The 11,141-nt window shown below is 37.6% G+C and overlaps 1 long non-coding RNA gene across 1 annotated transcript in view; it reads left to right on the forward strand.

The window, feature by feature from the left end:
- LOC136294642 (uncharacterized) overlaps nucleotides 1–7,158 on the forward strand; it is a 41,828-nt gene extending 34,670 nt beyond the window's left edge. Inside the window, exons 2-3 of the long non-coding RNA XR_010722471.1 lie at nucleotides 1,116–1,179; nucleotides 4,029–7,158. This is a non-coding gene — a long non-coding RNA (uncharacterized lncRNA). The remainder of the gene's footprint in view (nucleotides 1–1,115; nucleotides 1,180–4,028) is intronic.
- The last annotated feature ends 3,983 nt before the right edge of the window (nucleotides 7,159–11,141 follow it).

The raw sequence follows: 11,141 nt of genomic DNA on the forward strand, positions 1-11,141 counted from the left end.
AGTAGTGCATTTAGCCAAATATCAACCCACTGCTTCTTCTGGTTCTCTTACTACCACAAGAATTCTTGTATTTACTGCTTATTGTTGGGTTTTTCCTTTGTTTTGAATTCTTTCCAAACCTTGCTTTTCAAAGAGTTCCTCAGTAGCATTTCTGAACAATGAATGCTTGCAGTCACCAGTGTGCAATAGGAACATTTGCTAATCGAAAACAATTCAGTCCCGAAGTTCATGTTAGCAGAATTCCACCGCCAATTATCCCAAATCACTCTGGTGCAGCAGATAACACAAATGAAAGAAATGGAAGAGTTGTGGCAGACTCTTGTATGAGTGAGCTGTGGCACTCAGCAAGATGGTGTCTGGGTGATGCTCAACACTCTTTTTACATTAGACACTGTGGAATAAGCGGTTGTCTTGCAGCTTCGAAGAGGATTTACCCACTGCTAGTGAGAAATACATAATTCCCAAAGGACAGCCCTAGATGAAGATGGGAATCTGCTTTTGCATTTTCCTGTCCTGCATTAGAAATTAAAGCTGAGTTGAATAATGATTGGATGTGGATCTGACTTGAAGTACCTGCCCAGTTTCATTGATTCAATGGCAGAAAGGGTAGTATTTACTCCAAGGAATTACCAGTATTAGGATTTTGGTAGGAAGTAGTTCCTATGGAAAATCATATTCTTAGCAATAGGTTTATTTCCAATTCAAAAAACAGAAGACTGAGAAATTTCTGTGACAGTGTATGATAAATATAGGCAAACACCGAATTTCTGTAACAGTTCTTTGTGTATGCAGTCAAAACAAAGATATACATTGAAAATCTCAAGCATTATCAAGGTTGTAAATTCAATAATTTAAGAGCTGGAATTCAAGGTTTAGAGAACAATCTGAACTTGATATCAGTCTTGTATCACAATCCATGTAATCTGATAGTGTTTTTATTAATCTGATTACTATTTTCTTAAAGGTTCCTCCTTTGAATAATTATGTCTCTCTCTATATATAAATACATCTATAGCTATATTGATATATCTCCATAAATTTAGCCCTAATAATGCTGCATTCTTGGACTAACGAAGAAGCTAAAGCTGAAGAATCCTTTACTCTTCTTTACACAGGGTGGTGGAGAATTTTCACTGACATCCATCTCAGAGAAATGTGAGTGTCTGCTATGTGTATAAGGTAGGTTTCCACCCTCCTAGATGAACAAGTTTATGTCAACTTTTGTGACAGAAGGGTGACTCAGTAGGATTCAAATGAACTGGGTTAACTCTTGAACCTGCCTCAGCAGCACTCTGCAGCCATGGGTGATTCAGTCAGCTCCTGTCTATTTCTCAGATGGCTGGTAGGGAATAAGAAATATTGGGAAAAGAGTCTCCCTGTGTTAAAGGTGCATCAGGATTATGACAGCAGAAATCATTAAAAGGCAAAGCTACATTGGGACAATGTTGCTGCTTTTTTAAAATGACATACAATGGAAAGCAACAAAAAAATCATTAGACCAATTAGAGGCATATCTTCATAGCCCCCCATTAAATCTAGTAGAGATTAAAAAAATAATAGACACTACTTTTTATTCTTAAAAATGAATATTTTTCTAATCACAATGCGCCATAACTGTGTCTTTGACTCTAATACATGATCACACCATCTTGCACAGCTGCTGCCAGCTCTCACTCCTGTGCTCAGCCACTCCTCTGCTGGCCTGCCCAGGGCTCTGTTGTGGGACCAGCATGGAATTAAAGTGTCCCCACAGTGACAGCTGAAGGCAGTGCACAGGAACTGGCAAAGTGGTTGTGTCTTGCCAGGGAGGATCCTTCCCATCCAGTGCTCCTTGGCTCTTTACAGCCTGTTTCTTGCATTAGCACACTCTTTCTACTTCTGCTGTGTTTCTGTGTTGATGCTCCTGAACCAGGAACAGTTTTCAATGAGTGGGGGCACCAGTTGCCCATGGAGTTGGCTGATGTGTGGTGATGTCCTGTGTTATGTGCTGGGATGTGGCTGAGCTGCTCACTCTCTTTAAGAGCAATCTCTGCACTGGGTTCTCCCTTTGCTTTCTGATGTCAATAGCAGCAATGTGTGGATATGGGACATTAGAGCTCGGAGTTTTGACATCACTCTTTTTTCGGTTGTTGCTACACATTCCTGCTCCTGCTCTGTTGGCAAAGGTATCCCAGGATTCTGCTGCTGGTTTCAGCTCTCAGGCTTTCTCTTTCTAAAGTTGCGTTTGTATTGATCCTTCCAACTTATTTATAAGAATACTGCATAAATAATTTCTCTTCCTTCCACAAGCTTTTTCTCATAACCAACTTCAAGGGAAATACTAAAAAAGAGATGTATTGTGTTTTCCAGATGAGGAAACCTGTCATTTATTTTTAAAGTGCCTGTCATATTTTCCATACTTCTCCAATAACTAGCATTAAAATTTTCATCTTGGAGGGGACTCTTTAGGCTCCTGAGAACTTTTCTTTAGAACTGACAGAGTTCTTGTGCAGAGAGCTTTCATTTGCCTATCATCTAAACATATTATGTCCATTTAAAGTTGCACAAAGCAATGAAGAATGAAACCAGTGTTTTTCATTTCTAACAAACTGGATTCAATTTTAGCACACAGCTTATTTTGTGTAACAAATACAAGGCAAGCTTGTTAAGCTGTACATTCTAACAGACCCATGTTTTACATGCCCACGGTGGCTGAAGAAATGAGAAAGCTACCTTGGGGGAAGGATAAATAATTACAAATATAAAAACTTTAAAAATATACGAAGTACTCTTTGGCATCCTATGAATACGAGATCACAAGTAAGATGTTTAAATGGAGTATAATCCTTGAACCTGATATACACAGAAAAAAACAACTTTGTTACCTCTGTAGAGCAAGGCAGAAAATATATTTGTCTGTGGCATGGCTCTGCTTAATGGAGTAATTTAAATTTAACTTTAGCTTCATATATTCCAGTTATTTCAGAGATGGATGAGAGAAATTCATCTTTTTATGTTTGCTGCTGCTGCTTATGAAAAAAATGATATGCTGCTTATATAAATAGATAGTATTTAACTTTATTTTCTTCAGCCCTTTTACTTCTTTGTTGCCAACAGAAATATATGGTGTACTAGGCTTTTTCTGGTCTAAATTGGACTTTTTTCTTTAGCTGCATGCTCCTTGTAATGCAAAACAGTAGGCAGTGATCCATGCAGGCTTCCATTTATAATATTAATACAAGCTATGTTCCATGCTAATACATCACATTAATATTAAAGCAAGAAGTGTAAGACTAGTGAGTGCTTAATCATTTGCAATTAGTACCTAACAGCTAATTCAGTAGAGGGCTTTTAGAAAGAAAAAAGTGTGTATATGGAGGGGGAGAAGGGGGGAGCAGTAGTTTGCTAAATGCTGGTTGATTTAACTTTAAGTATTTAATACTGTGAAAACTTAGTAATTAGAAGAGTTCTTGTCACCAGTCAACTTTTCCTTAATTGATAATTTAAAAATAAAATAAGATAAAATCTTATTCTCCTAAGAAAAGACAGGAATGACAGCATAAATCATAAAGTTCCTTTACTAATTTACTTGAAGATTGTTCTAATTGTTCTTGAATCATTTAGGATTATATGCTTAAGGTTGAAATCTTGGATTTACTGAATTACAGAGCACCATATTCCATTTCTTAGGGTATTTATGGATGTTTAAAACGAATCTAATCAGCCTATAGCTGAAGTCTCCAGTTTAGATTGTGAAGAAACTGATTTCCAAAATCTAGTGAGAGAAGGGGGTGTTATATATTAAGTGAAGCAAATTCCTGGTATTATTCCTCCAAATCTGTGTAGTGATTTAGTTGTTTGTCTGGTATCTCAACAGCCTGAGATTGCTTGCAATAGGCTTGTCTGTTTGGGACACTTAAATGTTCTTGCTGGAGAAATGTATTGTTAAGATTCAAAGTGCATATAACCTTAGTACTGAGAAAAATTAAATCCAGAAATTATCAAGTAAATGTCAACAGATTGTCTCTTTGTCTTGTTTCTCTTCCTAGGTACATTGGAAGACCTACCTGATATCCAGATGTGTTAATGTTTGCTACAATTTTTAGTCTTTTCTTCAAAATGTCTTTATGAAAAATAGTGAAAGGTGCGCAGAGCCAGACTCTGACTTCAGGACTCTCAACTCTGTTCCAAGCTTTGCTTTTGATTTTCTGTGCTCCTTTGTCTAAGACTTAACACTTTCAGTTGAAAGAACCTATATATGTAGCAAGAAAAAAAAAAAAAAAGAAAAAGCTAATGCATTGCCTAGGGATTTGGGTGTATGTTCTTAGGCAGGACATTTTTTGGATAATGTTGCTGTAGACCTGTATATATCATATCATGTTTTTACGGAACATAGATAAAAAATTATTGCTACTTGTTGTCTGTAAAGAGTAAATGACATTGTTGAGGCAGAAGTAGCTTCACTGTCAACAGCTTTGAGGAGAATTATATATAATTTCATGTATTATGAGTAATCTGAGGAAATTTACTCAGTAGATAGGAGCTAAAATATCTTACCTCCCACCTCTCCCCTCTTTTCCTCTCCATTCCTCATGATTGTCTGGCCTGAACTCATTTTATGTTTTCTCTCCTTTTCCTTTTGTCATGGCAGTTTGCATTTCATTCCTTTTTTCAATTGCTTATGCCTTGTCTGCATAATAACCTCAGGATTCCCTACCATTTTTCCTTCATGCACTGCTCACCCCATGCACAATCTGACCTGAGAAGAAACAACCTGTTGCAGCTCATTGATTGTGGCAGTTTGAAGCAGAGGCAGTATAGGAACAAAGCTTGGTGTACAGACTGGAGCCCATTTCTCTCTGACCCCACTAATACTGGCTCTTTCCAAGCAGCTCTCATGTGTTGGCTAATGTTCACCCATAATGTAACAGCTGAAGGAAGCTAATGGCTCTCAGGCGTTCCATGTGCTGCTACTCAGGGAACATAATCACTTTCAGGAGGGTTTATTTCCTTTTCTCTCACAGGTCTTCCAGTGTAGACATGCTGAATAGCATTTTTCAAATACAGTGTCCTAAACTGTGACAGTTAAATAACACTAAAAAAACTGAAAGGGATGGGGAGAGAGAGAAGTTTACAAATAACACTCTGCAGAATACATTTCCAGTTTCTTACTATAAAAAGATTGAAGAGCCATAATGATAGAGAACAGTAAAATGCTGTATCTGGCTCATTTGGAAGCTTAAAGGAGAAGTCTATTATTATGCAAGAACCAAATAGATAATAAATATAAAAATTAGCAAATGGCTCCAGCAAGGATCATGAGAGCTGTAGAAGAGCACGTGCATGATCTTTTCCTCTCTATCTGCCCTTTATCATTAAGTGTTGTTTATCCTTGCTTGTAGAAAAGCAAGAGAGAGCAGAGTGATCAAAAAAAAAAAGAACAACAATGAGGAAGTGCTAGATTAAATTCACAAGATCCTCTAATTTGCTTGTTCTGCTTTAGAGAAAGTTTGGAAAAGTTGTTTGGGGTAGGAAGAGGAAAAAAAGGAAGAGGAAAGTAAGTTTAGTCAGCAGCACAGAAAAAGAGCAACTGTGTAGAGGGAGGAAAGAGCAACAAAAGATGAAACAAGTAATAGGAGACCTGACTAGACAAAAGATGAAAGAGAAGAAAGCAAAGGAGAATCAAAGCAGTAGGAAGTAGAGAAGAAGGACATGCAAGGGAAAAAAGATTCAAAGATGCTGTTAGGAATATCTCGCTAACACAAGACAGAGGTGACATGGGCTTTTACTGGGGGGGAAAGGGAGAAAGGAAGAACAGAGTATGAGTATGGTAAGAGGTGAGTATTGAAATTCGCTCATGTATGTAATGTTTGCACCTCTGCAAACCTTTGCCTTGGTGCTCTCCTGCTCCATCCACTCGCTGGCAGCAGAGAAGCAGTAACGTCACTCAGTGCCTGGGCCAGGCTGATAGGCAAGGTGAAAAAAAAAGCTCTTTGGAAAGGAAAGGACAGACCTCTCAAAAAGAAGTCATTCGCTTGTCAAATTAGTGGCTTTAATGAAAGCGGATAGAGACTAATGAAAGGTTAAACCTGTAAATTGCAATCTAACAAATGGGTTCACAGGAGACGGATCTCTTTTCATAGTAAGAAAAGAAATAATTCTGACAAAATATTATTACCTTGGAGAGACCATGACCAAGCTGCAATTCCCTCAGATGGCAGCGTGCTCTCCTGCTGTTCTGCTGAGCTGGGCACTCCTGCTTCTCTTGAAAGATTGACAGACAAACAGATCTTCATTGATCACGGTGCTTTCAGAGTGCTTTGATCGTCACACTGAGTCTTCAGGAATATATACTATAATGATATCTCTGCCAGAAACTGGGCAGTTCAAAATAGAATCATTAACTTCAGTCAAAAGTCTTAAGTATACATTTTGTGCAGGGTTTAGGGATTATACAGGAGAAAAACTTATACAGCTGGGTATGTATGAAAAAATTACACTAAAATCATAAATAAAAATAGGATTGGGATATGGGTTTTTTCATCTTTTCTATGCTGCTTTTATCTTTCTGGGATTTTTTAAAATGGCTTTGGTGATTGTTAGGGAAGTGCAGTAGAGGACCACTCAGTTGTGACCCTGAGACCTGTGAGAGTGTAAAAAAAAAAATAGCATTGGAGAGTTAACAGGGCATGTACCATGTTTTGATTTGTCTGAACTTTTTCCTTCTATCTTGACCTTCATCTCTTTTAAAGACATCTTTCTTATATGTTTTATTTTTCTTTTTTTTTTACTTCCAGGTTTCTTTCCTAAATTTTTTTTCATATCTTGTGTGTTGCTTATTACAAGGACTAGTTCCACCAACACTGGACCTGTCCCAAGTAGGATGTAATAGGATTTTCAAATTCAAGTTCTTTGAGGCAGTGAATTTTTGTTCTTACTCCTTCATGGTGAAGGGCACTCTAAGTAATTACGAATAATAAAAACTTACTTTTTCAGGTGGAAAGCCTGACTTCAAGAGGTTACATTCTGCTATGCAATTATTTAATTTCACCATACACCATCAACTACTTGCACATGATGTGCCTTCCTTAGGGTTCTTTTACATTGCTGTTCAAAAGTTTCAGGCAAATCAAGAAACTTCCTCTCCAATTTGTACAAGAGAGGTCATGAATATTCTTTTCTTCCAAATAGGATGCATTTTTAAGTAGGACATGAATATAATAAATATGTAGTGCAAGGGTTATACTTCTAATTTTTCAGCAGTTTGGGTATTTAGTAATTTGGTGTCACATCAGGAAGTTTTAATTTGAGTGTTTTATTGTGCCATACATTTAGTAGCAAGCTGATATTGGAGACAGGAAATTGCTGCAGTCCCTATTTTTCATGGTTTGTTTGAATGAATAATTAACTATCACACATGATTAATTTAAAATATTTAATAATAAAGTATTTCGGTACACCTCATGTAACATCCTGCATCCCTTTCACAGTATGCTGCATATAAGAAATATGTCAGTAAAAAGTGGATGCAGAAGAGCACGACTGTGGAGCGCAGCAGCTGAGGGCAGCACAATGCCTTCCCTTCCTGGGCACAGCTGGGGCACAGCTGGATCAAATGTGGGGTGCAGGAGGGCATGCAGGGGGAACAGCTTTCAGGGGTTCTGAAAAAAATCTTTAAACAGGAAGATACGCAGCAATTTTAGAGAGAACTAAAAAGAATGAGTTGGTTAGTCAAATTTTGTAAGGAAGTAAAGTTTGATCTTGTTGCTTTAGGAATATTAGAATATCCAGTTGATGGTCAGGTGTGTGACCAGTGTGTAGCTGTGTAGATTGGGTGTACACTCAAAGTCGTGTCATGTACTTGTGCCCTAGGTTTTCTGTGTGCAGAAGAAATATTGATATCTCTAAGCATTTTGAGATCATGGAAGAAAGCTCTAAGAATTCAGGGTATTGAGTAGCATTACCAGTTTGTTTCTGAGGGATTGCAGCTTGCAGAGTTCTGTGCATTTATAAGAAATGGAGTTTGAAGCCGGTGCCAAACACAGAACAATATCAAGAGATGGAGGGTGGTTTAGCAGACATGGATGGTCTGGTCCTCTCTGCTTGTGATGGAATACTCACAAAGGGAGCATCACTTCTTAAAACAAAATCCTCATACACGGTACCTTGGAAACAAAAAGAAGAAAGTAATTGAGAATAAGAATGAGAAAGAGAAGTGGAAAGGAGTAGAAGAGAATAATAATAATAAAAAAATGTGCTCTGCAGAAACTGCCAGGAAGGCTCAGTTTTATGGCATTTTCTGTGCAGTCCCTGGGAGGAGCCCAGGAGGAGCTCTTGGGCAGCCCATCAGGCTCTGCTGTCCCAAGAGCTCTCATCTGTGCAGGGACTCCCACCTCCTTTCTCAGATGTATGGTTGTAGCAGACAGGAGAACTATAATCTCAAAACTTTCAAAAAAGCTTATATCATACCACATCCTTCCACTAATGATGAGGGCTTCTTGAAAACTTACTGAAGAGCAAATTCATCACAGGATTTCTGGGCAAGAAAACAGACATTTTAAACATAGCCCACATTAATATCCAAAAATTTGATGCTGTAGCAGTCTGAGTTACTAAACTCCCACTGATTTCTGTATAGAGCTGAGTGTTCCTCAAGAGGTGCACAGCAGCTTGCTGCAGTGAACCAAAGCTGGGCTCTATTTCAGTCTTGTTCCCTGTGTGGAGTATGTCTCCATTTCCTGCTGGCTAGTATGTCTCCATTTCCTCCTGGTGACTTTTAAACAGGTGCAGAAAAAAACCCAGTTGCAGTTTTCTTCTCTCTTAATAGTTTTATCATTAAACTTTGTCCTTTTTAAATAACTGAAAATTTATTTTAATTGGTCATCCTAAATCAGGCATTTAAATCCAGTTTTCTTTTTACAAGAGGATTCTGTGTTCAAGCCAGTGTGATTTATTCTAAACTCTTTCTTGCTCCTGGCTTGTAAGCAGCAGATCAGTATGTCCAAAGAATCGAACCCCATTGTTTTGACTGCATTTTTGAATAATGATGTGGGGTTTTTTAAATATCTTTGACACGTCCAATTAGGCCAATAAGAAGCATAAAGAAAGTTAGCCAAGGTAGAGGCACTTATGCAGTTACATGAAGTTTGTATTTTATTTCATACTGAAATAAATTTGGATTCTCCCTTCCCCACTCAGTCTGGACAGAACTGGGCCGAGCATTGGAATTTGACTGTAAATGATCTTTGCTTCATGAGAATATTGTGCAAAATGTGAACCTGATCCAAAGACTGTGAGTTCTTGGAAAATCTTTCCATTTACTTCAGCTTTGGTGCAGACCCCTTGTGAAGGGGTGAGAAGGTATCCGAGCTGCTGCTGGTGAAATGTTCCTCAAGGACATGTAGTCCAAAATAAATGACTTTTACTACCAGGCAGGCAGAGTGAGCGAGGCCAGAATTGTGGTGAAGTCTGCTGAAGTTCTCAGCAACTCTGTTAATGGATTTTCTTTAGATTTCTCCTCATGTTTGAAAGTTATCCTGAGTGTTTTGTAAACAAAAAATATCTGCTTTTAACTCCCTGGCAAAGTAATGGGTACAGCTGTAACTTTGTCACAGAGAAACCTAGACTGAAATAATTGCTGTATAATTTTTTCTGTGTCAGGCATGATAATGATAGCAGGGCAGAAAGAAGAGGTTTTGCCATTGATATGAGCAAGCACAATGATGGATCCCAAATGCAAGATCAGCTTTTAATGAAAATTCCATGTTGGGTAAAGCTAATATGGATTGCATTGCAAATAAAATGCTTTTTTCTCCTTTTCTGGCAAGTTTTCTGGGTTTTGGTGCATGTTAAGTATAACATATTATGTGATTATGAAGTTCTAATACCATGTAAAGAAGGACTGCAATGTTCCTTATGGTGTGGAATACGGTACAGAACCTAGACTTCCTCCAAATATAGGAGGAAGTCTTCAAAAGTCTCAAGGAAAAATGTCTTTAAAAATCAAAGTACAATGTCTATAATGGAACTTGTTTTCCCATGTTATCTGTTTATGCATTATGGAATTTAAAAAAATAAATTATATAAATATTTATGCAAATGGTGATTTATTATTCAGTAATCAATCTTTGTTGGATACATTATAGCATAATCAGTTGTATGTTAAAAAGCATTTAATTTCATGCTTAATTAACATATTATAAATTGAGGAGAGAAAATTAAATTATTATGGACAGTTTGCAAATGTAATACGTACAGTGTTCCTCAATAATTGCATGAATATTGGATGTAATGTGATGTGTTACTGCCACTCTCTTTTGTGCTCACTCTTTAGTGATAGAGTGGAAGGAATGGGCTCCAAGGGACATGTTCTGCACTGCCCTGAAGCAGCATCAGATTCCCATTAACATCAAAGGGAACTGTGTGCAGAGGCAGGGAACAGTATATGGCCCAGTCTGTGTAAATTAGATCAGCTCCAAGTAGGCATCTGGAATTTTAAAACACATCTACCTTTTGGGGAGCAATTTCCTGTAACTTGATTATTTTGGCAAATAGCTGCATACTTTGGGCCCAATCCTCTTTGTTTAGCCAGTGGTAAAATCCCACTGAATTCAATGAGAACAGGACAAGATTCCAAAAAACACGTGTGTTCTTGTAGAGTTTGCCTATGTCAAATTTCATAGAGCTGTGACTTTTGCAAAAGTTCCTGCTGCAGAATATCGCTGCCTTGTTTTGTGCTAGCTTTGCACTTTACATAATAAATTCCTGCTTTCTGTAAGGGGAGTAATGATTTCTTGAGTAACCACAGAGACAAGATGTAGTGGTTCATAATATTTTCTTTGGGATCCTTGACTCCCTGGGAATTTGAAGCCAGCTGTTTGCATTGTGTTTACAGTGCTTAGGACCTAAGATTTCTGTATAGGTTAGAAACTTGACTTTTGTCTAACTAAAAGTATTTCATAATGGAAAATGTGATACAATATACAGACCTGGGTTTAGGAAAATGAAGGGCAGAATGGGACTGGTTGTTTTTATTCAGCTGAACACACAAATTGGCTTCCAACTGAACTGTTGCTGTTAGCTGAATAACTGAGTAATCTTTGCTGTTTAGAAATAAATAATAATACATGTTACTGAATTCCACTGACAAATAAATAATTTAA

This window comes from Chamaea fasciata, unplaced genomic scaffold, assembly GCF_029207755.1.
Source record: "Chamaea fasciata isolate MVZ Bird 193981 ecotype frontalis unplaced genomic scaffold, bChaFas1.0.hap1 SCAF_10, whole genome shotgun sequence".
NCBI lineage: Eukaryota > Metazoa > Chordata > Aves > Passeriformes > Sylviidae > Chamaea > Chamaea fasciata.